At 40.8% G+C, this 25,132-nt stretch overlaps 1 long non-coding RNA gene across 1 annotated transcript; it reads left to right on the top strand.

Annotated features, from left to right (window-relative positions):
• The first annotated feature begins 336 nt into the window (after window positions 1-336).
• On the top strand, window positions 337-22,969 carry LOC143658009 (uncharacterized). Its single transcript, XR_013163060.1, has 3 exons — window positions 337-364; window positions 19,312-19,375; window positions 22,718-22,969. It is a non-coding gene; the product is annotated as an uncharacterized LOC143658009 (long non-coding RNA).
• Window positions 22,970-25,132: the final 2,163 nt, after the last annotated feature.

Here is a 25,132-nt window from a genome sequence, read left to right on the forward strand (position 1 = left end):
CCAGATAACTTATACATACAGTAAAATTTAAGAAACACTAGTTTACACCACTTGTAGTTGAGTATTCTGTTGCTTACAGTTGGAAATAGCCTAAGTAATACACCCGCCGGCAGATTTCTGCACTGTTTTTCATAGTATTCTCTTGGTCTAGAAATACAACTGAAAGCCATCTTATCCCTTCAAGGCTCTGCTTAACTGAGGCAGCAATTTTTGTAGCTAGAATTAATTGTGCTTTCTTCTCTTATTCTACAATATTTGATGACCTCCTCTATCACAATACACATTTCATTTTGTCATGTCTATGTAATAAAGCTAGAACTTTTCATAACATTCTGACCCATACAGCTTTATAAATTCCTTGAGGGTGAGTCCTATGTCCTATTCACCTTTCTATTTCCTTGATGCTTAGCATTAAGCTCTGTGAAAACTAGGTATTCAGATATTTGTTGAATTAAAGAAAGAAAAGGAACAATAATTTCTTTGCAATTTTTCTGACCAATGAAAATCTTAGAACTTCTCATAATTAAGTACCATGGATTCTAAGGTATGCTGATGATCTCTCTTCAGTTATATATGCATTATTTTTCCTTATCCAACCAATTTTCAAGGTAGAGTTCTGCTCAACAAAGCTCTTCAGAACCAAGGTGCTTAATAAATCTTGGGACTTCTTGGTGGACCACATCACTACCATCTTCCTAAAGCTCAGTTTCTTTATTGTCGCTGGAGTAATGAAAGCCATCTCAGGTCTGCTCCAGTCAAAATCACCAGACCCAGCCCCTCTTGCCACCATTGTGGCACACAGGTTCTTAATCTCAAGTAATCAATGCCGCAAATCAATCCACCATTAATATCATGCTTTGATGATTAAATAAGGCCAGAAAGGAAATCCTTGGCCTCAAAGAATCAGGAAAAGCCAAAATAAGGCAGTCATATTCCAGCTGACTGTGCTTTCCTTAAAAGGCTTTGGCAGTGGCTTAGAGAAGCTAGAATGCTAGGTTAAATATAGAAAATTGATTTATCCTTTTCATTTTATAAAAAGCATCCTTCATAAAGGAGAAACCCTGCATTACATCATCCAAATAGAGTACACACGCACAGATGAGTGTGCACATGCTTTTGATCATCTCACACCATACATGCAGGTATATTTCAATGTGGTTTGACATTGTATGGTATCCTTGATTTTTTAAATATACTTCACGACCCATAAATCTTAGTGTGAGCCTGCTTGCCCATTATCAGGTAAAGGAACAGGTGTGGTGGGTGTGCAGAATACCTGAGGTCAAGAGCTGTAGGCTATCAGCCCAAATTTACTCTAATCAGAGGCAATGTCAGTCTTGGTTTATTCAGATGAGTGCCATTCTTTCGCTTGTAAACACCCCTCAGCCTCAAATTTTAGAGCAGAAAAGAATAAACATACGACTATTTAGAGAAAATGGTTTAAAAAAATTCTTGGGAGTTATGCAAGATAGGTTTAACAGGGTTGTTATGAAATCTTTGTCTATTTCAACAATTTCCTCTGTTTACCCACAGCTCTAAATGGGCAAAGGAACAGACATGATGTAGTCAAATAATTCCCAGCACTGCCTACTGTAATTCAATATTGTCAACTAAAAGCTACCCTTTATTAGACCAAATTGCCTGATAAGGTCTACAAAAAAATCACACATGGACAGCTGTGATTATAAATCCTCACTTGTCCTTTGCAAATAAGGGACTTGCAGAAGCTATTTTAGAATCGGAGTACCTATTAGCAAAGTTTGCCAGTTCAAATTATGGCCTAGATTGAGAAAATCAGCTCTATGATTGGTGGGGGCAGTTGTTTTCACTCCCAGAAGAGAAACTAATTTTATATTTATATTAATAAGATTTTTTTGAGGCATTATTCATTTAAAATTCAGTGGAAGTTAATTCCCCAGAAAGAATGATTGGTTGGCTAATTTATAAAGTTGCCAACTAGGGTTAACATGCTTTACTCATATTTATGGCAAGCGCTGCAGGACGTAGAACCCTGAGAGGTTCAGTGGCTGGCTTAAGTTCACACAAGTAGAAGCAGAGTCACTTACTTATGCTTAGGGCAGTGATTCTCAACCGCGGGCAATTTTGTCCCCCAGAGGACATTTGGTAACACCCGGGGGCATTTTGGTTGTCACATCTGGAGTGGGTATGGCACCGACTTTGTACTTCTAGTGGGAAGAGGCCAAGGATGTTATTAACCATCCTGCAATGGACAGAACAGAGCCCCCAATGAATAGTGCTAAGGCTGAGAAACCTGAACTTAGGCATAGAAGTAACTTTCAAATGCAAAGCTTGCCTACATGCACACAGATATAAATGTTCACACAGATATAAATGTGCACACAGATATAAATGCGACCATAAAGATGACCAGAAGGCAAAATATCCATCTACATTATTATTGTTAACACTTACACATAGCTAAAACAAGAACAATAATGAAAATAGTAAACCGTAGAGAGTTCTGTGGCTCTTCTCTTTCACTCCCACTTCACTTCCAATGTCAGCACAACCTGCCAGTTTCACCTTCAAGCTATAACCCCAAACCAGCTGTTTCTTTCCACCTCCACAAATATTCACTAGCCTGGTCACCTTTGTCCCTAGCCTGAACCACTACAATAACATCTCTTTTTTTTTTTAATTAGAGAATATGTGGGCTTACAGAACAATCATGCATAAAATGCAGGATTCCCATATACCACTCTATAATTAACACCTTGCATTGGTGTGGAACTTTTTTTTTTTTTTACAAATTGATGAAAACACATTTTTATGATTGTACTATTAACTACAGTCCATGTTTAACTTAGGGTTTATTGTTTGCACAGTATAGTTCCATAGATTATTTTTTTAATTTTTATTTTGATACCATATATACAACCTGGTAGTTCCCCTTTTAATCGCATTCATATATATGTATATTGCTATTAGTTATGCTCACAATGTTGTGCTAGCATCACCACCATCCATTACCAAAACATTTCTAATGTTGGGATGAAGTTTTGATGCATGCAGCAACATGACTGAACCTTGAAGACATCATGGTGAATGAAATGAGCCAGACACAAAACGGAATAGCATCTTAAGTGGTTTATCTTCACGAACTCTCTACCCATTCCATGTGTTTTCCATCCGGTAGCCACAGTAACCCTTAACCATATAAACTGATCATGTCACTACTTTGTTATAAAATTTAGTCCTCCAGTAGGGTGGGTTGGGTTGGGGTGGGGAATATCATATCCCAGTGGGCTTTTGGAAAAGTGTGGGGCCTATTTTTGATTAGCACAATAATTGGGATGCTGCTGGCGTTCAGTGGCTGGGGGCAAAAGAAGCAAACTGTCTTGTAATAGGAGGGATTATAAAGAATGACTGTGCCAAGATATTTAGCTAGCACCTCTGATGAAATATATTTGCCTCGTTGCTTGTCCCACTCTCCAATTTGGATTCTCCAGCTATTGACTTCTTGGTGTTCCTTGAACCTGCCAATCATGTTTCAGTTCAGGGAGTTGGCCCTAGATGTGCCCTGACTCAAAAGCACTTTCACTTTATTCAGGTCTTTGCTCAGTTGTTATCAGAGTGATATTGCACCACGGTCCTAATGAAATTACCATCCTCCTCCACCCCATTAAGGTGAGGAGTTATCCTGCTAAATGTTCCTTCATTTCATTGTATCAATATCTGATATCATAATACAATATATATTTATTTGTGCATTCTGCTTCTTATCTGTCTCCCCTTAGAAAATGAATTCCCAAAGGGCAGGGCCTTGTCTATTTTGCCCATCTTTGTATCTTCAGTACCCAGAACTGTGCCTGGCAGAGAGAAGGTATTAGACGAAGATGTGAGGAATGTACAAATAATGTATGTTTTCACAAAGCCCCAAAAATAAATTCTTCTGACAAAATGTGACTGTGGCCAGAGTAGAGATAAATATCATAAATTTCCCTTTAATTTGAAGGCCTTACATTTAATAAAATCTAACATTATTTAAAAAAAATCCCAGCATTCACCAAAGACTGCTTGCAAAATTATGCTTAGGAAATAGTTATAATTGTGATTTTAATTATTTGATGGGCAGATCTGTCTTTATGGACTGGAGTAATAAAATAAGTCAAGATATTTTTCAATTATTTCATGAATCATGGACAAAAAGTGGGAACATTCAATTAGATCTATTCATATTAGTTATAATTAGTAGTCTTATTAAGGGCTACAAAATTTCATGGACTATTGTGTGCTGATAATCTTAAATGGGTAAATTCAATAAGAATGGTGAAGTTAGGAAACTTCCTCCCCATTAACTTTGATGGGAATTGAGTGTCTGTTAAAACCGCAATCGCCTCGGGGTCTGGTTTCAGGCCAAGGAGATAAACTGCTTTTGGGAAAAATTTGTGTTTGGAGAGACAGGCCCCCAACAGTCCTTTGATCAGCAGGCAGAACTTGGCAATTTTCTGAACTCTGTTTGTCCCCATGCATCTCCTTTAGGCCCCCCTGGCTAAAGAAAACAAAAATGTAGACAAAGCAAAAAGAGCATTGTTGTACACAAGTAGACACCTGTGATATTCAACATCATTTGATTCGTTGACCCCACGTGTATTGGGTCCTGTTCCATAGATACAGAGCCTGCAGTGGGTATTTCTGTGAAAGTGATTTACTGGGAACTATCCTCAGGAAAAGGAGAGTGTGGGAAGCAGAATAGGTCAGGGGAAGAAATCAGTGCAAGGAGACGATGTGAGCTAGAGTACAGCTTCATCCTGGACGCACAGTGAGCTCTGGAACATACATTGTACCACAGAACTGCGCATCCAGAAGGCAAGGGTATCACCCTTTCCTACTACTTTGTCATTCAGTCTTCTGTCTTTGGTGGCTCAGAGGTGGGGCGCATAACCTCCCTGGTGAGGGGCTCTCATTCCATGGAGGGCAATTGTCCTAGAAGAGAGCAGCCGTGATCTCTTAGCAACCAACACTTACAGCAGCTAGGGGACAGGTCCATCTATCCTAGAAGGGAATTTGGGTGAGGGACCAATAGCATCTATTTCATGTCTGCCAGAGTCCTGACCCACAGACACAACTAGCTCTGTTTTGTTTTTAATTATCCCAAAGCACTCTAAGTATAACTGCTCGACACAGCATTATTCATAGTGGCCTTGATAATCATGTCTGGCATCTTGAGTTTATTCTAAGGGAATTTTGCTAAGGTAAGGCAATATGCACATGGTAACTGCAATGCCGAATAATATCTCCCTCTTTCTTTGAAATACTCCAAGCATTTTACAAAGAGCCATATTAACAAATCTCAGAAAACAGAAGAGAAGATAAAGAATAGTTGTTAAAACAACAGACTTAAAGATTAGAAAGTCCACTTCATCAGCAATTCTGAAAAATAATCAACTGAAATCACTTCAGCCAGTCCTTTAGAAATCTTGTTCACATACATTTTCTTCTTGTTTTCTTTTTTCTCTTTTTTTTTTAAGAAGCCTGAAGCAGCATGATACAGCCCAGGGTTTCTCAGCCTCAGCACTATTCACATTTTGGGCCAGATAATTAAGGGCAATCCTGTGCGCTGTAAGACGTCTAGTAGCATCGTTGCCCCCTTCCTCAAGATGCCAGTGGCACCGCACCATCTCCCCCACCGCCATTGCCCCCTTCACATGTTAATGCCTCTTGGGGTCAGATTTGTCCCAGTTGAGAATCATTCATAAAGCTAAAGGAACCCAGTACTTTGAAGTCCTGGCAGGACTATCTACTAGTTTGGTGTCTTGAGCAATCTAAGAAGTAACTAGTTTTTTCATATGTGAAATGGGAAGAATAGCTATCTTATGGGACTGTTCTAATGATTTAAATAGATGACATTGGTATACCTAGGCCCTGGCACATTAGTTAGTATTAATATCTTCTCTTTTCTTCCCTACAGGGACTAAAATACTTTCAAAAGTGGTTTGTATTCTTATGAGTAGAACAGTGATTAAAGCACATTTTTATACAAATTAAGACAAGATGTATGATTTAACTTCAAAAATCTAAGGTTGATAGAAAAAAAAACTAGCTCCTTCTAAGTGGAAAATATATCATTCTTCCTTACCCTTTTCTAGTTTTAACTAAATAGTCTTTCAGGAAAGTATAGGAAATTTAAATAGGCATATAAAATAATTAAATTTCTGAGTGCTTAATGAATGAAGCTTGAAGACAGCGTGATGAGTGAAATAAGCCAGACACAAAAGGACAGGTATTGTATGATCTCACTGAGTTGAAATAATTTGAATAAGGAAACTCATAGGTTCAAAAATCTCGAAAGTAGGTTATCAGGGGATGGGGTAGGGATAGGGAATGGGGAGTTAAGGCTTCAAATGTACAGGGTTCCTATTTTGGAATGATGGAAATCTTTTCATAATGGATGGTGGTGGTGGTAGCACAACATTGTGATGTAATTAACAGCACTGAAATACATGTATCTGAATGTGATTAAAAGGGGAACTGTTCGGTTATGTATATGGTAACAATAATTTTTTTTAATCCATGAAACTATACTACACAGTGAACCCTAAGTTAAACCACAGGCGATAGATAATACTACAATTTTTTACATGTGCCATCATCAATTGTTTAAAAATTTCCATACTAATGCAAGGTATTAATAATAGGGCGGTGTATGAAAATCCTGTATTTTATGCATGATTGTAAATTCACAATTTCTCTAATAAAAAGGAAAAAAAAAAGGTGTGCCACATACTGTTCTAAGCACTTTACCTGGTTATCCCATTTAATCCCCTGAGTAGATAGTAATATCTCCATTTTGTAGATGAGAAATAGGAGACAGAGAAAGGTAAATTGACCCCAAATCACAGAAAATAATGGGGGTGGAATATGTACTGAAGTAGTCTATTGGAAAGTAAAACAGCCATGTCAGGATCTAACATCCTGTTAGAAATGTTAGATGACAGTCTAGGAATAGGAAAACACCAACAGAAGTAACCCACCACCTGACTACCCTCCGTTAATCTGCCTCTAAGGGCCAATCCTAGAGGCACAGTTTTTCCTTGCACTGAACCGAGATTTCAAAAACAAGTGTGGCTCAGTGGGAGAGTTCTCCCCTGCCATGCCGGAGACCCGGGCTGGATTCCCGGTGCCTGCCCACGCCAAAGAAAAACAAGTGTCAAACCAGATTTGGCCTGTGAGCTGTAGTTTGCAGACCCTTGATCAAGGGTCTTAATTTTCATGTCCACTTAGTCCAACACCAGTTCTCTACGTTTTCAACCACAGCACTTTGTCTGCGATTAGATTATGTTGCTTCTAAGTAGCTGATATTTTGGTATTTTGCCTCATGATTCAAAAGGTCAAGTTTCCCTAGAAGTGGTTATTCCATCATTTATGCCAAACAAACAACTCTTTTTTTAAAATGGAAAAATATAATAAATGTTCTAATTAGAATTACAGATCACACACTTCATAAAGATGAACTATGATTAAAGTATTTCTTATATGGAAAATGGTACCTAGAAAGGGTATTCAAGATCAGCTATAAAGTGAAGGAACAAGGTGGAGCAGAGTACCTGAACCTCATTCTGGTACCCTTCTTTGCACCATTTTACCTATTTTCTCTAATCCTATTCCGCAACCCCCCCCCCCCCCCCCGCCCCCTGGCTTGAATAGAGCACTTTCCATTCATGCTGCATCTCTGAGTTTAGTGTTAAATGACTCTGTTGTCTCTACTCTTTAGGTGATTGAAAGGTCTCTTTTGAGTATTTCTTCACCTGATCATGGCTAACAAAAGAAACCAATGATTGAATCACAAAATCCAGAAGTCATTTTTCAACCCACTCTCTCCTTGACCAGTATACCTCGCTCAACCTTTTCTGAAACCATCTTTACCTTCTAGAAATTTCCTTTCTCATGGTTTGTACAGCATCATTTTTATAGATTCTCTTTGCTTTCACAACAACCCCTTCTTTTTTTTAAATTATTTTATTTTTTTAAATACCAAAAAAAAACACCAAACAAACACAAACATTCCTATTTTGATCATTCCGTTCTACATATATAATCAGTAATTCATGATATGACATAGTTGCATATTCATCGTCATGATCATTTCTTGGAACATTTACATCTATCCAGAAAAAGAAATAAAACGAAAAGAGAAAAAAAAAACACATACAAACCATACCCCTTACCCCTCCCTTTCATTGATCACTAGCATTTCAAACTAAATTTATTTTAACTATTATTCCCCCTATTATTTATTTTTATTCCATATGTTCTACTCGTCTGTTGACAAGGTAGATAAAAGGAGCATCAGACACAAGGTTTTCACAATCACACAGTCACATTGTGAAAGCTATATCATTATACAATCATCTTCAAGAAACACGGCTACTGGAACACAGCTCTACATTTTCAGGCAGTTCCCTCCAGCCTCTCCATTACATCTTGGATAACAAGGTGATATCTACTTAATGCGTAAGAATAACCTCCAGGATAACCTCTAGGCTCTGTTTGGAATCTGTCAGCCATTGACACTTAGTCTCATTTCACTCTTCCCCTTTTGGTGGAGAAGGTTTTCTCAATTCCTTGATGCTGAGTCTCAGCTCATTCTAGGATTTCTGTCCCACGTTGCCAGGAAGGTCCACACCCCTGGGAGTCATGTCCCATATAGACAGGGACAACAACACCTTCTTAATTTCTTTTTGTTTTACTAATTTTTGTCCTCAGTCCTTTTCTTTTTCCACAAGTTCTCTCAGAGAACTCTTAACCATTCCTACGGTCTTTATTACTATCGACCTGCTGATTATTCTAAAATCTATATCCTGTGCGTTTTATGAGATATATATCCCTATTATTAACCAACCACAGTCAGTTGTGCTGTCATGTGATAAATGAACACCTGAGCATCACAAACATAATACACCACCACCCAGAAGGCTTACAGGAAAAATGGGGTTAGGGTAGCAATAGTCAAAAACTTGATTAGTGTGTCTGCCCATGCCAAAAAAAAACACAAATAAATAAACTTGATTAGTGATGAAAAAAAGGAAGATAGGGAACTAATAAAAGCAATGGTACAGTTTTACACACGTTAAATGGTTAAGAAATGCATAAATACTATTTTAAATATGATAAAAAAATACTTCACCTTGAAAAAGACCTGAAATTTGTTTGTAAAAGTGAGCATTGGAAAGATCGCAACTTATGAGTTGTTGGGAGGTGATGGAAGGAGGCTTGTGTGAAATCAGACAGCAAATCATAGTACCAGATATGGATGGGCTTGGCTCATCAGTCATGTGGTGAAGCAAAGAAGCTAGTAGATATTTGAGCTTCGTGTGGTGTGTACTTTTGGTAAACCTGACTGGCTTGGCTCAGTTGGGTGAAGTTTCCCGTATCCACCCTTCTTGCAGATGAAATCACATCAAGTAAACACAAAGTTCTCATTCCGCTCAAGTTGTGCCCTATATATTAATAGAATTGGAACAAATTGCTGTTTTTAAAACAAATGTTATGGAGTGATCGATACCTCCCTGACATCTCAGAGTCAATCATCAAACCATGTTCAAGTTACTTTATCCACAAAATCCTGCTTTCTCCACAATGTCTGTTAACAATGACCTCACCACTTCAAACAGAAATGTTGACATCTTTTTCAGCTATTTTTCTCTCACTCATCACATCAAGTTAGTCATCTATGATGCTCAATGCTACCTCATAAGAGCGTCTCAAATTCTAGCTGTCTTCTCCAATAAAGGGCTCTTGCAAAAATCTCCAACAGTTTCCTGTTTCCATTTCCATCTCCCTCTACCCCCATGTTCTGTACAACCACCATGCGAATTTTCTCAGAGCAAGGCTTTCTAGAGTAAAGGCACCGGGTTTGAACCCTCATTCTGTCACGCTATCTGTGTGATATTGAGTAACTTATACAACCTCTCTACTCCTCATCTTCCTCACACAGAATACAGGGATGATACTAAATCTTGGGTCATTGGATTGTTCTGTGGATGAAATGTAGGATGCAGTTAGCATGGTGTCCAATGTGCTGGCGGCTGTGATCACTTTCACTATCAATGGTTATAGTGATCATTGGCGACATCATTGTTATTGCCGTTATCAGATTATCACCTCAACAAGAGAGCTTCCTAAGCTGAAAAAAAAAAAAACAAAACAAAACTGGACTTTTCTCCTTTGTTTCACTCACTTCAGTTGAATTCAATGTAATGTGACACTTATTGAGTGCCTACTGCATCCAAAACAGTATCAAGGGGATAGTCAGTTGAATCTGACCTCCAAGGCTGACAAAAATATTGTATTAATATCTCTACTTCAAAGCAGGTTGTTATGATGACTATAAATAAAGTATAAAAGGAGTATAAGAAAGGAGTGGAATTCTAATAGAATATTTGAGAAGCCTCTCGGGGAAAAGACCAGATTTGACTGATTCTAAAGGATGGAAAAGGCCTTGAGAGGCAGTTATGATGAATAAGCTTTATTTTAGAACCCTGTGAGGAATGGATATGGGCTGAAAGAGGGAGAGTTTAGAGAACTACAGCTTCATTATGGCTACGGTATGGCCTGTGGATTGGAAGGAGTTACAAAGAGACATGGGTTGTTGATGGATTGAGTTGAGGTGAGGAACCAGCAGGTCCTATTCATGCTACTTCACAATGAAGCCTGAATCCATCCATTGATCTCCATCTCCACCATTATGGCCACAGTCCCAAACTCCACCATCTCTCATGTGGCTTACTGCAACATCTTCCTACTGGTCCTTTTGCCCTCACACCAACTCCAATTAATTCTCCACACATCAGTCAAAGTAAAAATCATATCACAGTACTTAACCTCCTTTAAACCCTCTTAATCATATCCCATTGCGTTTAGGCTTTGTGTCAACTCGCCTTTGGTATAATACACCTGCATTAATCATACCCCTTTTCTCAGCTGCTATGGCCTTCTTTTTTTTAAAAAAAATTTTGTTGAGAAATCTTCACACACGTACAGTCCATCTATAGTGTACAATCAATTGCTCACAGTATCATTACATAGTTGTATATTCATCGCCATGATCATTTTTAGAACATTTGCATCACTCCAGAAAAAGAAATAAAAAGAAAAAAGAAAAAACTTATACATCACATTCCCCTTACCCTATCCTCTCATTGACCACTAGCATTTCCATCTACCCAATTTTTTTTACCCCATCACTCCCTATTATTTATTTATTTTTTATCCTTATTTTTTTACTCATCTGTCCATACCCTGGATAAAGGGAGCATCGGACACAAGGCTTTCACAATCACACAGTCACATTGTAAATGCTTTATCGTTATACAATCATCTTCAAGAATAAAGGTTCCAGGAACACAGCTCAACAGTTTCAGATACTTTCCTCCAGCCACTCCAATATACCAAAAACTAAAAAAGGATATCTATATAATGCATAAAAATAACCTCCAGGATAACGTCTCAACTCTATTTGAAATCTTTCAGCCACTGATACTTTGTCTCATTTCTCTCTACCCCCTTTTGGTGCTATGGCCTTCTGATATCCCTCAAACAAAATGAGATAGCTTTACTTCCAGGCTCTTGCTGTTCCCTCTGCCTGAAGTTCTATCCCCTTTCTTTGGATAACTAACTCCTTCTGCTCGTTTTAGTGGCAGCACAAATGTCTCTTCTTTAGAGAAATCTGTCCCAACGTCCTATCCACCCTATTAGTAGACCACCCCAATTGTTTGCTGCACCATCCCTTTAGGTTATACATCCATTTATTTTTCACCTGTCTCTGCCAATAGCATATGCTTCTTGCCTGTCTGGTAAATAAAAATACTATTATATCTTTAGCACAGAAAATAATGCCTAGGCATAGTAAGTGCTGAGAGATTTTTGTTGAATGGATGCAAGTCTAGTCTTTTAGGTAGGTTCAGGCCATAGAGAGAAATACCCTAAATGACAGATGAGGAATTCAGGCTTTGCTCTGGGGACTTTGTGAATGAAGATGTTTTTTCTTCCTTCTTAACTTCTTTCCCACCTCCTTCCTCAAGAGTCAACTCAGACCCCATCTTACGATGGTGGATATCTTTGATCTCACTAGCTGGAAGAGCTCTCTCTTTTTGTTTCTTCTGTACACGATGAACATTTTATTATTTAAACCATTTTTAACATGAATCATTTGCTTCAAATAATTGCTAGTTATTTGTCCTCTGCTAATGCATATCTTCTCAAATCGATTGCCAGGTTTCAAAGGACTTTATGTGCGGCCTATTCTTTGAAATGTCTCTTGCAGATTTGAGAGGTCTCCTGAAGTATTTTTAAGTTATCTGGTTATTTTTTTCAGGTAATTCATATCTGTCAAAGTGGTGGTGTGGATTATGTTCATTTCAATGCATATTTCTTCAATGTTTAGTGTGTGCCGTGCTGTATGGTAAATAAAGATGGAAATGATGCACATCTCCATTCTTGGGTAGTTTCTGGTCAACCTGAGAGATGTGAGCACATACATCAATTGTAATCACTGAAGTGCTAAAATAGGGGTATGTGCAGACTACTGTGAGGCCATGAATAGAGACCAACTGATTCCATCAGCATTCATAGGGGTGGTTGGTTAGAAACAAGAACGTCATTTGAATATGACTGACAGGAGGTGCAGGAATTTAGTGGAGGGTAAGACTTTTCTGGTGAAGGAACAGCACAAGCCAAAGCCAGGGACATATATCTGTTGATGACTGGTGGTGAGTAGCCTAATGACTGGAGGGACATGTGCACAAGGCCCAGAGAGAGAAGAAGAGTAGCTGGGGACAGAATAATTACACACACATGCACACACATGCAGATTTCTTGGGCTTTTTCGGAGGAAGGATACCTGCAGAAAAGATGACATCATACTTAGCTCTTTCCAAAGCAGTTGCTGCCAGGACCAGGCTGCACTAATGAGTTTCCCAAGGGTGATGGGGCGGGACTGCTGTTGTAGGCTCTTCACCCCCATTCCAGAGTGCATCCCAGTCCACAGGAACTGTGCTATACCTGCTTCCACATGTTTTATGCTATTACAAAGAAAATGTAACCCATCCTGGATGGGCTGAGCCTACTCACCAGAAATGTCAGCCCAGGGCTTCTGACAATTCAATAGGTGAAATAACTCCCAACCTGACCCAACTCAAAGCCTTTCTGAAAATGCATTTGACATTAGCAACTGGAATTTCAGGTTTCTGGGATGTGCTTGCCACATGAGCATGGCTTGTAATGAGGATACAGGAGAGATCAACTAAACGCAGTGAGTTCATCCTGAGAAACTGGGAGCAGATTTCTGTCTGGGTCCCATGGTTGGTAGGTGTGGGACCAGGGTCAGGCAGGTTACACACCTCCACCTGCAGTCCTGAGAGGACAGGTCTAGCCCAATGTTACCTTCGTGGTGATGGGAAGGCAAAGACTGGGGATGGTAATGGCCCAAGTGCTCTATCCTTTTGTCCATAACTTGGTCACACTGCTCTCTGATACAACAGAGGATGTGCAGCCAAAAACTGGTAAAATTCATTACCCTTTAACTACTCATCTGGGTAAACCAGTTTTTAACAATTCGTAATCAGGCACTGAAATATGATAGCAAAGAAAACGATTAGCAGATACTGCTCCTGAAGCAGTGGTGCTCCAGTCCCGAGAGGAATTAGCTAGGCAATGACCACCCCAGCATCCGCTCCCCTGGGGGCTGCTGATTCTCAAGCACATCCCCACCATCTCCTGGAATCCTCCTCAACAAGCTGCAGACAGCAGGACCAGATCCATAGCACAACCTCTTCCTGACTCACTTCCCCACCCCTCCATTGGCGATTAAGGTGTCACCGCCCAAATAAAACCACTTGCCCTCAAATCCCGGTCTCATTTCTGCAAGAATCACATAGTAAAGTCAGGGTGAATTTAAAGAATAAACCCTGGCCACAGGAAATGTAGAGAAGGGGTGAAGAGGTGAAGAGAAGGTCGCAGGCATTTATTAAAAGCCAGTTAGGAGCCGGGTTCTCTGTCAAGTCCTTGACCGGTGGCAGGCGCTGCCGTTGCCCTGTCAGCTGCCCCCTGCATGCACTCTGCCCACAAAGGCTGATCACCACAAACCCCTCTGAACTTCTGCCCGAGGGCTGGATTTTCTGGCTCCGAGAGCACGCTCTGCCTGCAAACTGGACAAGGCATATGTGAGGCAGAATGAATGCTCAAAAATCAATAATGGGTGGTATCATTTACCTGAAAAACCAAGTGCCCTCCCTGCTCAGGAGACGTAGCTCTGAAGCATGTCCTACTCTGTGTCCCAGAGACCCCCAGCAGGTAGAGCCCCAACTTCCAGCAGTGACTGACTGTCCATGCACACCTGGGGGGCAGCCTTCCCTCTCATTCCTTACTACCCCAGCTCCCTACAGTACTTCCCGAGACCACCTCCCAAATAAACCACTTGCGTCCGAGTGCCTGTTGCAAGGTCTGCTTCGGGGGAAGGCCAAACAAGATGGCATATATATTTCACTTGATGCTAATAATAAACAAAGGAGCCAGATAATATAATAATTATGATGATTATTCACTGTTTTAAATGCTTTATACGTTTTTAACTCCTTTAATTCTTACATCACCATATTGAGCTGGGTACTAATATTTTCCACATATACAAATGAGGAAAATCATAAAGGACTGTCTTGTGTAAGGTCACACAACTGGATAGTGGGGGAGTGAGAATTCTGGATCAGGCATTCTGGCACCAGATTCAATGCTGTTTTTCATATAAGGAGTCAAGGCTCAGAGAGGTTGATCAATTTACCAATGGTCACACAGACAGTAAGTGAAAAGGTTGAGATTAGAACCCTTTCTGTGAGCATCAATGCACTTTCCCTGATACAATTAACAAAAATCCTGACATTTCACAAAATGAAGTTTTAAAAAGTACCAGTCATGCTGCCCTGAGGTGAAGATCAACAGGGGTCAAAGCCCAGGGAAGGTTTTCTGAATATTAAGACACTATACCATATTAGTGATGTCGAAATCCCACAAAATCCGGGTGTGTTTCCCTCCTCTTACCTCTGTCAAAATGAATTCATCCAATAAATACTTATTGAGTATGTATGAGGTGCCAGGCACTGTTCTAGGCTCTGAGAACATAGCATAGAAAGTACAACCAGAATTTCTAGACACACATCCTATTGTAAACAAAATGAACAAGCTATTGAGTGTCTTAGAGAATGAAAGGTGCTAAAAGGGAAAAGAAAGCAAAGAATGGAAGAGGAAGTGTTAGGGGAAGGGTGGTACTTTTAGATAGAGTGGCCAGGAAAGGCCTCACTGAGAAGGTGACTTGAAGAAGGTGAGAGAACAGATCATGAAGAAATAACCCAAAACTGCACGGCAGAGTGGGGTTCTAAGCAACACACTTTGGTAAGCACCACCCAGTGAACAGCCCAACTTTCCCCATGATTTAGCACTCCATGTCTGTGACCCTTTGGACCAAGCACATCATGCCCAGCAAAAGAGAAACTTGACCTCAGATGGGCCCCAATACTGCTGGAAGTTTCTTGTGGCTCTATGTTTCTCTGATCTGTAGTCACTTCAAGAAACCTGGGAAAAGAGCCCAAACGTTTGTGTGAAACTGGCAGCTTGAGAGAACCATTCTACAAAGCCAGCAACCACTGGAGATTCTTGAGCTTCTATGGGAGCTGCAATAATCAGGAACAGTCGCCTGGTACAGGGTGAGTGTGGAGCTGGCAACTCTTCCCCTTTACTGTCTGCACAGGGAGAGCATGCTTTCCACAAGTTGCTTGTGACCACTAGAATGTCAGTAGTGTCTCCAGCATGGTGTACCCATGATGAGATCAGCAGTGCCCCGACACAACCTCAGCGTGGCCAGCAGCAGCCCCAGAATTATGAAACTGGCTCAAAATTGGTCTCAGCCCACATCCGAGCCCCTGAGGGGAATTAGAATGCCAATGTTTGTCACTGCTACAGCTCTGCATAAACTGCATTTTACACGTGGGGAGCAAGCATCAGAGTGTTGGGCTGAATTCCCAGGCAATTCTTTCATCCTGAGTTTTACTTAGCTAGTTTAGGCATAAGTTGCTATACTCGGCTCTTTAGTCACTCTCCTTCCAGCACCCCCAGTGCAGGGGAATGCATGTGACTCAGCTGCCCTGGGACGTGTCCTTGCAGCTCAGAGATGAGGCAAGGGATGAAGAGGCAGCATGGCAGGCCAAGTCTCTAACCCCATGCAGATCTCCCAGGGACTGCAGGCTAGAGGTTTAATCCATATGCAAGCAAAAAGCTTAACTTCTCTGTTTCAGTGTGTCTGTACAATGAGAACAGTATTCCTTTCATCCCTAATGGGGATTTTTCTGAGGATAAACTATTCTGAATGGAGAAAAGAAGATTACATGCAAGACTATGTAAGCAAGGCATCTTGTCAGGACCTGGGGTCCAAAGACATTTCCAGGCCCTGCTGGAGAGCTAAAAATCTTTCTGTAGGATTTGTATTAATATGCAAGTGGAAGGTTGTGGGCCGTCTCTGGACCACCAATCATCTAACATTTATACCTGCTCCCTTCCTATCTCATCTGTATCACTCCTTGATTCTTATTAATGCATGTTTTCTCCACTGCTTTCCATAGAAACCAGCAGTGCACCAAATGCAGAAAAAATACTTTTTTAATGTTTAGATTTATATTGGATGTTTTTTAAAAAATAATTATGAATTAATGAGCACTGAACTTTATGTCAATCCCGATGCTAAGTGTTTTAACATATATTTTTCCCCATTTAAGCATTTCTCTATGAGGTAGGTATTATGAAATGGCATTGGTATTTACAGATGAGAAATCTAGGGTTCAAAGAAGTTAGAATTACCACTTAGAAAGTGGTAATGCCATCCCCAATCTGTTTGATTTCAACTCCTTGATCTAACCACAAAGCTAAATTGCTGTATTACTCAACTATTGCTATGTACCAAATTACCCCAAAACTTAGCAACTTCAAACAACAAACATTTATTATCTCATCCTACTTCTGAGAGTCAGGAATCTGGGAGCAGCTTAGATGGACAGTTTTGGTTGAGGGTCTTCCTAGAAAGTGTCTTCAACATGTTGCCCAGGCTTTGGTCATCCAAGGCCCAGTGGGTTAGAGGATCCAAGCTCACTTACATGGCTGTTGGCAGGAGGCTTCAGCTCCTCATCATCTAGGTCTGTCCATAGGGTTGATCATAACATGGCTGCTGGCTTCCCCCAGAGCAAATGATCCCAGAGAGGGAGAGTGAAACCAAGATAGAAGCAACTGGAAGTATAAAACCTAATTTAGGAAATGAAATATCATCACTTCTGCCATAGGTTGTTGGTGACACAGACCAACCCTCGTACAGGGTGGGAGGGGATGGTACAAGGGTGTGAACACAGGGGGCTGTTGGGATGACCTTTGGAGATTGGCAACCACAACTGCCTACCAGAGCTCAAAGTTATTACTTGAAAGGGACTCAACTGACCATCATATTCATCCCTCAGCCTATTCAGACTTTCCCTCCTCAGGATATGCTGAACCAATTCCCTCTTCTTCCATCTATAAACACCACCCCTTCTCCTAACCCTGTGTCCAAGCTGCCCCCAACAGGTATGCATCAACATGTAGAATGTATGTGATGGGTTTTATAGCCATTTTCTCCTTAATTTTGAGAAAGGGGGAAGAGAACACAAGATTAATTATTTTTGCATAATACAGTACCTTGAGTTACATAGATAGTATTTGAATACTGAAGGGAGTTGACCCTTTTTCAGGTAACACACCCAGTTTTGATGAGAGAGAGATCATATGAGCTCATTTTTTCAGGCTTACTGGATGCAGATTCACCATCAGATTTAGCACTGGTTTTCTTTTCTTTTTTTTTTGTAATATGGCAGGACATTACCTAACTTTGGAAATGAGAAAACATGATGGGGAAAGAAAGGGAAAAATGAACCATAGATATTGGAATCACTTCACAACACGAGCAAATGATAAACTCCTGCTGTTCCTCATATAGATTTGTATTCACAATCGCTCTTGTCTCTTTTAAAAATAGCAGTTGGAGTCTCGAGTATTTCTAAGACAGTAGAGTGTCATCTTCATTTTTAAACATGAGAAAGCTGCATAGATGAACTCCATGGGGGCCAAAGCATTAGACAAGAGAGACTCAGAGCTGGGGAGGGGGGAGGGGCAAATATTACCTGCAGTTCCAGAAAAGGGTTGTCTATTCATTCATTCCTTCAACTACCATTTAGGGAGCCTTTAATGTGAGACAGGTACTCTATTAAGCTCTTGCAGGGGAAGGTGATATAAAACACATAAAGCACATGCCCTGCTTTCTAGAAGGGGAATAGTATGAACTGATTACCATAGATTTAATAGTCAGATATAGCCTCAACCATATATTATTCATTCATCAAGTACTGCTGTGTCAGGCGTTGGGCTAGACACTGGTGTGGCAAAGATAAGGAAGCTAAGTTGTCCTTTTTTCCCAGAGCTCACAGTTTAGCAGAGGATCATAATTGAGGCATGTCCAGAATGCTAAAAGAATAAATAAAGAAGGTACACCTAATTTGCTTTGGTGGTGTGGATGGGACAGATGCTAGAGGAAGTTTCTAAGAGGAGGTGATAGTACTAGAGCTGAATCTCAAAGGGAAGAGTTTGAATCAGTCTTTAGATCCATATCTGTATAACTATTTTTCCATCTGTTTGTCTATTACTGGGGTGTGGTTTAGTGGTTACAATCAAGTGCTCTGGAACCAGAATGTCTGCGTTTGAATCCCAGCTCTGTCACTTACTAGCTGTGTAACCTTGGGTAAGTCAGTTGCTTTGTGCCTCAATTTCCTCATCTGTAAAATGGGGATAAGTTTAGGGCTTACCTTCTTCAGTCATTATGAGAATCAAATGAATTAATGGCTATAAAGTGCTCAGAAGAGTACCCATCACATAATAAAATCTACGTAAATGTTAGTTATTTCTATCTACAAATACAGACTTGGCAAATTTTCTACTGGAAAACCTCCCAGCCAATGCCCCTTAGATATGTTCCTGGGTCTTGGGAATTAAAATTAGGTAGAGCCATGAAATGGAAGGCCCGAGGTGCTTGTTTTGAGAGGGCTCTGAGAGATGTGGGGGAAAATATTTATGGTTGTCCACTGGGAAAAAAAACAGAGTAGCAATCTTTTGGGCAGGAAGCAGGAACAGGAGCTGAATGTCTCAGAAGGTTCCACAGAAACATTCTTCCCTTAGGCTTTGAGGAGGAAACCGCGGAGCTGATGAACTCACAGATGTTCTCGCTTACAGGACTGCAGCCTGGAGGAGAGGAATGGCTTGGGTGAATCTACAGCAGCCTTCTGCTGGACAGAAGGTAAGAAACAAAAGCCTAAAGGACTTTGATCTCCACATTCTCAACTTTTCTCTCCTTCCTCAATCTCTCCGTTTGGGTGGCCCAGAAATTGAACCCAGTAGGGAAAATGAGTTGACAATCAATATGTGGCACATATCCAAAAAACTATTCTACTAATCATAGAGTGGAAAATCTTAATTTTAGCAAGAGAAATAAAGCTATTTCCTATAGTTTCTTGAGCATTTTGTCTGTACTGTGGTACCATACTCCACATGTGTCATCCAAGGTAAGTTCTCTCCCACGCTAGCCTTCTAAGGAGGCTATTATTACTCTTCTTATTTTAAGATGAATAAAGAAAGAGATATCCATGGCAATTAGTAATTTTCTTAATGTACTTTTAGTAATTGAGGAAACAGGTATTGAGCCCAAATCTATGTGACTCTAAAGCAGGTGTTCATAATTTATACAGTACATAGTATCCAAACGAAGGGGTCCTGAAGTTTTGGAGGAAGAAGAGAGCAGGAAAAGGTAAAGACTTCTGACTTCTCCAGAGACATGGTGTTTGAGTTGCGTATGAAAGATGGGCAGGGTTTTTAGACATAGAAAAGGTAGAACAGAGCACTCTAAACAAAGAAAGATTATGTGGGCCGGAGTAGTAGGGATGGAGTCTGGTGTGTCTAGGGCATGGTGATGTGATGGGAGATAAAACCGGATAGGGGCAAGTACAAGGAAGGTCATCTGCTTATTCAACCCACTGGAAATGTAGCCCTTCCTTCAAGGAGGGATGGGCAAGGAGATCAGAGGAGCGCTTCCATTTCCTACGATGTATGCCCTTATATGGCCATCAGCCATTTGTTGATGGTTGATGCTAGTTTCTTTCTGCATCATTGTCTGAAGACAGTGGTACAGAGCTCAATTGTTGTGACTCTCGACTAGTGTCCTGGCCATCTGGATTAAAATGAGAACAAAAACCCACAAGGCCTGAACCTCAGATCCTAGCTTGAGGGTCATGAAACAGAGAGGATGGTTGCTTATGCCAGAAAGGAATCCCTTCTAACTCCTTGGTAACACTGGTCATGTCCCATCGAGATGCCAGTCCAAACACAACTGTCCCACAGAGTGCCAATATTTCGGTGAATTTTGGTTCACGGAGATACTGACTTTAGGATTCATTTTTAATGATCTCTTATTCTTTTCCTACACTATCCTACACTAGAAAGAATCCCCAGTTAGCTAGCATATCTTTTTTAGAGGTGATGTGAACCCGAAACAACAAAATTCTGACCCACCCCTTATGGGTGCAGATGTTGGCTTTGGAAACAACAGTTCAGATTCAAGTCCCAGTTCTTAGAATTAAGCAGTTGTGTGATCTTGGGCAAAGAACTTAACCTCCCCGAACCTTTCTTTTCTTATCTATGACTTGGGGATAAAAAGGAAATTTTGGAGGGTGGATGTGAGCAGAAATGAGATTGTATACATAAAAACACACTGTTATCCTAAAGCAATGAGCATTTAGGCTGCATGAGAGATAATGAAGGCATTTTAGTATCTGAGGGAAATATGATCTGCTGCTGCCTTCATGGCCTCAAAGGCATCCAGGGAGGGCCTCAAAGCTACAGTGCTAATAGATATTTTTCTATGCCCAGCACGATAAGTGCCCCCAGCTGGTCCTGGGGCAAGGATGATGTGTGCTCAGAGACTGTAACATCTCTGACTGGTAGGCTGAAGAGAGAAGAGTTGCTTTGGGGCACTGCTGGCTGCTGCTTTACCAAATTCCTCTGATCACCTTCATTTCCCTCTTCATCCCCAGAAGCATTCGAGATGCTGACATCTGGGTACATTTACATGTGATTGAGCTCTGAACCAACAGGACAGATCCAAAAAATATCCCTCTCTGCTACCTGCTACCTCTTGCATGGTTTGTTACCATTTCTTTGTAGTTTGTGGCCTTGAGAAATTAATCTTTTGGGGCCTCAGTTTTCTTCTCTGTGAAAGGTTAATAATAATAGGAACTCCATAATTCTTTTATTGTGAAGATTATGTAACTATTAAATGTAAAAAGAGTAGCTGGCTTACAATAAGGACCCAATAAGTAGTAGCTACACTGCAATCATTCCTTTACATGGTGGTCTCATCCCTCTAGACTGCAGATTCCATAGGAGCAGGGGGTCTGGCATATGATAGGTGAAGAATAAATGAATGGATTTGGAGATATCAGAAGGGGTAAGTATCTCAGTGGACAGGAGTAGGGAAGGAGAATGACAGGAAAAGCTCCTTGGAGGAGCAAAAATCTGAACTAAGGCTCAAAGAGTGCAGAAGCCCAGAGAGGAGAGGTGAGTGCTCCAGACAGGGTCCAGTGACTGGGCACAGGGGAGTGGGATTCCAGGCATCTAGCATAGTGACAAGACATGGTGAGAAGGGGCGGTGATGGATGTGGCCAGTGAAGGAGATGGGAACAGCTGCTAAAAGGCTGTATGTAGATGGTATATGAAGTGGCATGGACTGTTTCCCTTGGGTTCAGTATTTTCTAAACTTCAGTCACCCAGTTTCACCGTCACAAATTTTTGCCAACTCTTAGTAACACAGTAGTATTTACTCAACAGCATCTTTAAATTGATTCACCTTATTTTGCTTAAATAAACTTACTTTATTAGAAAGTCTACCACTGTTGTAAATTATAGACCATATCATTTGCAGTAAATAAGAGATAATGGCAAAACAAATAACGTAGAACAAAAACAACTACATTATTAAACTCTTGCCTGACACCTTAGTCTACTAATGGCTTTCAGCCTGATCCTACTATTTCTTTGCTAAAAAAGAAAATCAACCATAAAGCACATCTAAGCAAAATTTTCACTTGGCAGAACTGAGAGGAAGTTGAGAAGAGAATGACCCTGCTGCTGTGGGATGCCACGTGAGATAGTGCTGTCACCCAGAGGCTCTGAAAGCATCTTCTGAGCCTTAAGTGGCAAGTTTCCTAAAATTAGGCACAATCTTTTGGGGTTATGGGACAATCTTTGAAAAGCTTTAGGGAGGAAAATGTATTCTTTTAGAGTATCTTTCTGGACTACATGGGATGAAGACATATGAGAACTGAGATTGGCAACAGGGCTAGAAGGTAGAAGGACTCTGATCTGGTGAGAGGTGATAAGGGTTTGACCTAGGAGCCCTATCATAGGACCAGAGAGGAGAGAAACCCTTGATGAAATATTCAGGGGCTACAGACTGGGCTTGGTGATTGTGCAAAGAAAATATCCAAGGTGACTTCTATGGAGTCAACTTGGATGAATGGGTAGAAGATGATGTTCCAGCAGAAGATATTTCCACTTCTTTTTCTGAGCTTCTGTCCCCTTCTCCCAGGCTCTGTGACTCCTCCTGCTGACTTCCAGCTTGATCAGACCCTCCAGAGTGCCCCTGTCACAGGTGTCTTCATGGGAAGAGTTCATACTCCAAACCACAAGGTGGGAGGCAGGCTGCAGACAAATCACTCTACATCTTGCTCTCCCTATTTCACTATCATGTGTGGTTGCAAACTGGTTAAAGGGAAAATCAAATACCACCTCCACAGAAGAAAAAGAACATTCAGAATCCACTCAGAGGATCCCGGGAATCTGCGTGGAGGTATGTGGAGACCAGAAGCTCATCATTACTCTCTTTCCATTTGGTGGTGAAGTGGGGTAGAAAAAGTTAGAGACTGAATATATGAATTTGCATCTCCAATGATTTCTTAGTGCTGCAGGAGGAACATTTTCTTTGACCCCAGGCTGCCCTACTTCATTGCTCAGACACCTTTAATTGCTACAGTGGGATTCTCATCCTTTTCCTGAGGGGGTTGGTGTGGTCATCCCATCAGTTTGCTGCATCCTGGAAATGACTCTACCCCTGCCAATCTCCCGGACCAGAGAAAAAGAACCACTGGTGGTCACAGAAGAAAGTGGCTAATGGATTAGTTCACACTGTGTTGAAAATGATCATAAACAGGTTAAGTCTGAAATCCAGCAGCAGTTTAGCCCAAAGGAATGATTTACTCATGTAGACCTTCAGATGCTCGCAGTTTTCTTTTCAGGTGGAAAAACGTCTTTCCCTTCCTTTGAGGCTACCCTGAACCAATAGGCACCAAGGCACTAACGTTCTGTTGATTTGCCAAGTGGTCTATAAAAGCAGGGACTGGACTCCTAAGTCTGGCACTGGCAGTGCGCTTTCAAGTCCAGTCACAGAGTCAGCTCAGAACCTTATCCCCTTCCTAAGGATAATCACGTCCCACTTCAAAGGGAAAAGTTCTCAGCTGGTGATGTTCGAAATTGAAAATACGCTACAAGTAGTGTCAAGAACTCATACAGGCTCTTTGTGGGAGAACAAAATGTTTCCATGCGGCTAGCGGGTGAATGCAACTGGGATATAATCTGACATTTCACGTAGAAATTCAAACACATCATCTGAATAGGAAGATGGAAGAGGACGCGGGGGAAATGGTAAACATTTCAGGAATTAAATGAAACCTATGGAATTCACTATTTTGAGAAATGGTAAAGATTTTTCTTTCCCTCATTATAAATATGTCAATTTCCTTTATAGTGGGAACCTTTTGAATTTGCCCACAATGCTGAATCTTTCCTATTTGAAAAGACTGAGGATAGTGCTTCTAATTAATTTAATTTAATCTTAAACATTTCAATGTTTAAAATATTTCTTAACTCTGAGATGGCAAAGTCAGTAGGTGCTGCAAATTGTGGCAATTCAGAATTCATAAAGTCAATGTCAGTCAACAGGCCTATTTTCTTTAACCATTTGGAGAGTAGGTTAAGCGTACGACTGTATTATGGTCTGCTAAAGGGGAGAATCAAAATTAGTGTTGTGGGCTATAGACATTATCTTCCTCCACCAAGGCATATTTTTCCAACCCAGGAATACCTTCTTTCTACACAATGCTTACATAACACTAGGTATATTCAATCAAATCTTAAACTTCTAAGAGAGAAAAGGAAAGTAAATGTACATCTACCCCATGCTGCTACATTTAGAATAATGTTTTCTAATCCTGGATGCGCATCAGAAATCTCTGGGGAGTGTTTAATAATGTCCATGCCCAGGGCCTCACCCCAGAGCTACGAAGTCATTGCCTGTGGTTGTTTAGGCCCAGACATCTATATATTTTATTTATTTATTCATTTATTTTATTACATGGGCAGCATCAGGAAACGAACCCTGGTCTCCAGCAAGGCAGGCAAGAACTCTGCCACTGAGTCACAGTGGCCCACCTCATCTATATATTTTAAAACATTCCTGCCCCCTCCCCCCACTTTACCTCCATGACTCTGATACACGAGCCAGGATTGAAAACCCTTGACATGGAATTCAAACTCACCGCACTTGGTGAGACCATGCTTCCAAGTTGTCAGATTCAAAAGTTTGACTCATACCTAAGGGGCTTAACTTGTAAAATAAGCCCTGTGATGCAGTCTTTAATTTGCTTCCTCCTTGCCAGGCACAACAGAAATTTCTCTTTCTGCCTATTGTAAAGAGAAGAGAGCTTGATTGAGCAAGGATGAATTTTTGGTGGTGTGGGGAGAGAGGATTAGAGGTAAGGTTCCCCCTGTCACCATTCCTTGGTAAAATCAGTGAGTTTCCCTGTTTGCTCTAGGGTCAACTTGCAAGATCTGATGATGCGGTCTGAGGCCAGGAGTTAACCCAGTAGACCTTGTATCAACCCTGTGCAGCCTGGTCTTTATGCCTTCTGGCCACCAGACCCCTACAACAATATACTTCTGCAAGGAG

The sequence above is a fragment of the Tamandua tetradactyla genome, chromosome 15 (genome assembly GCF_023851605.1).
Source record: "Tamandua tetradactyla isolate mTamTet1 chromosome 15, mTamTet1.pri, whole genome shotgun sequence".
Taxonomy (NCBI): domain Eukaryota; kingdom Metazoa; phylum Chordata; class Mammalia; order Pilosa; family Myrmecophagidae; genus Tamandua; species Tamandua tetradactyla.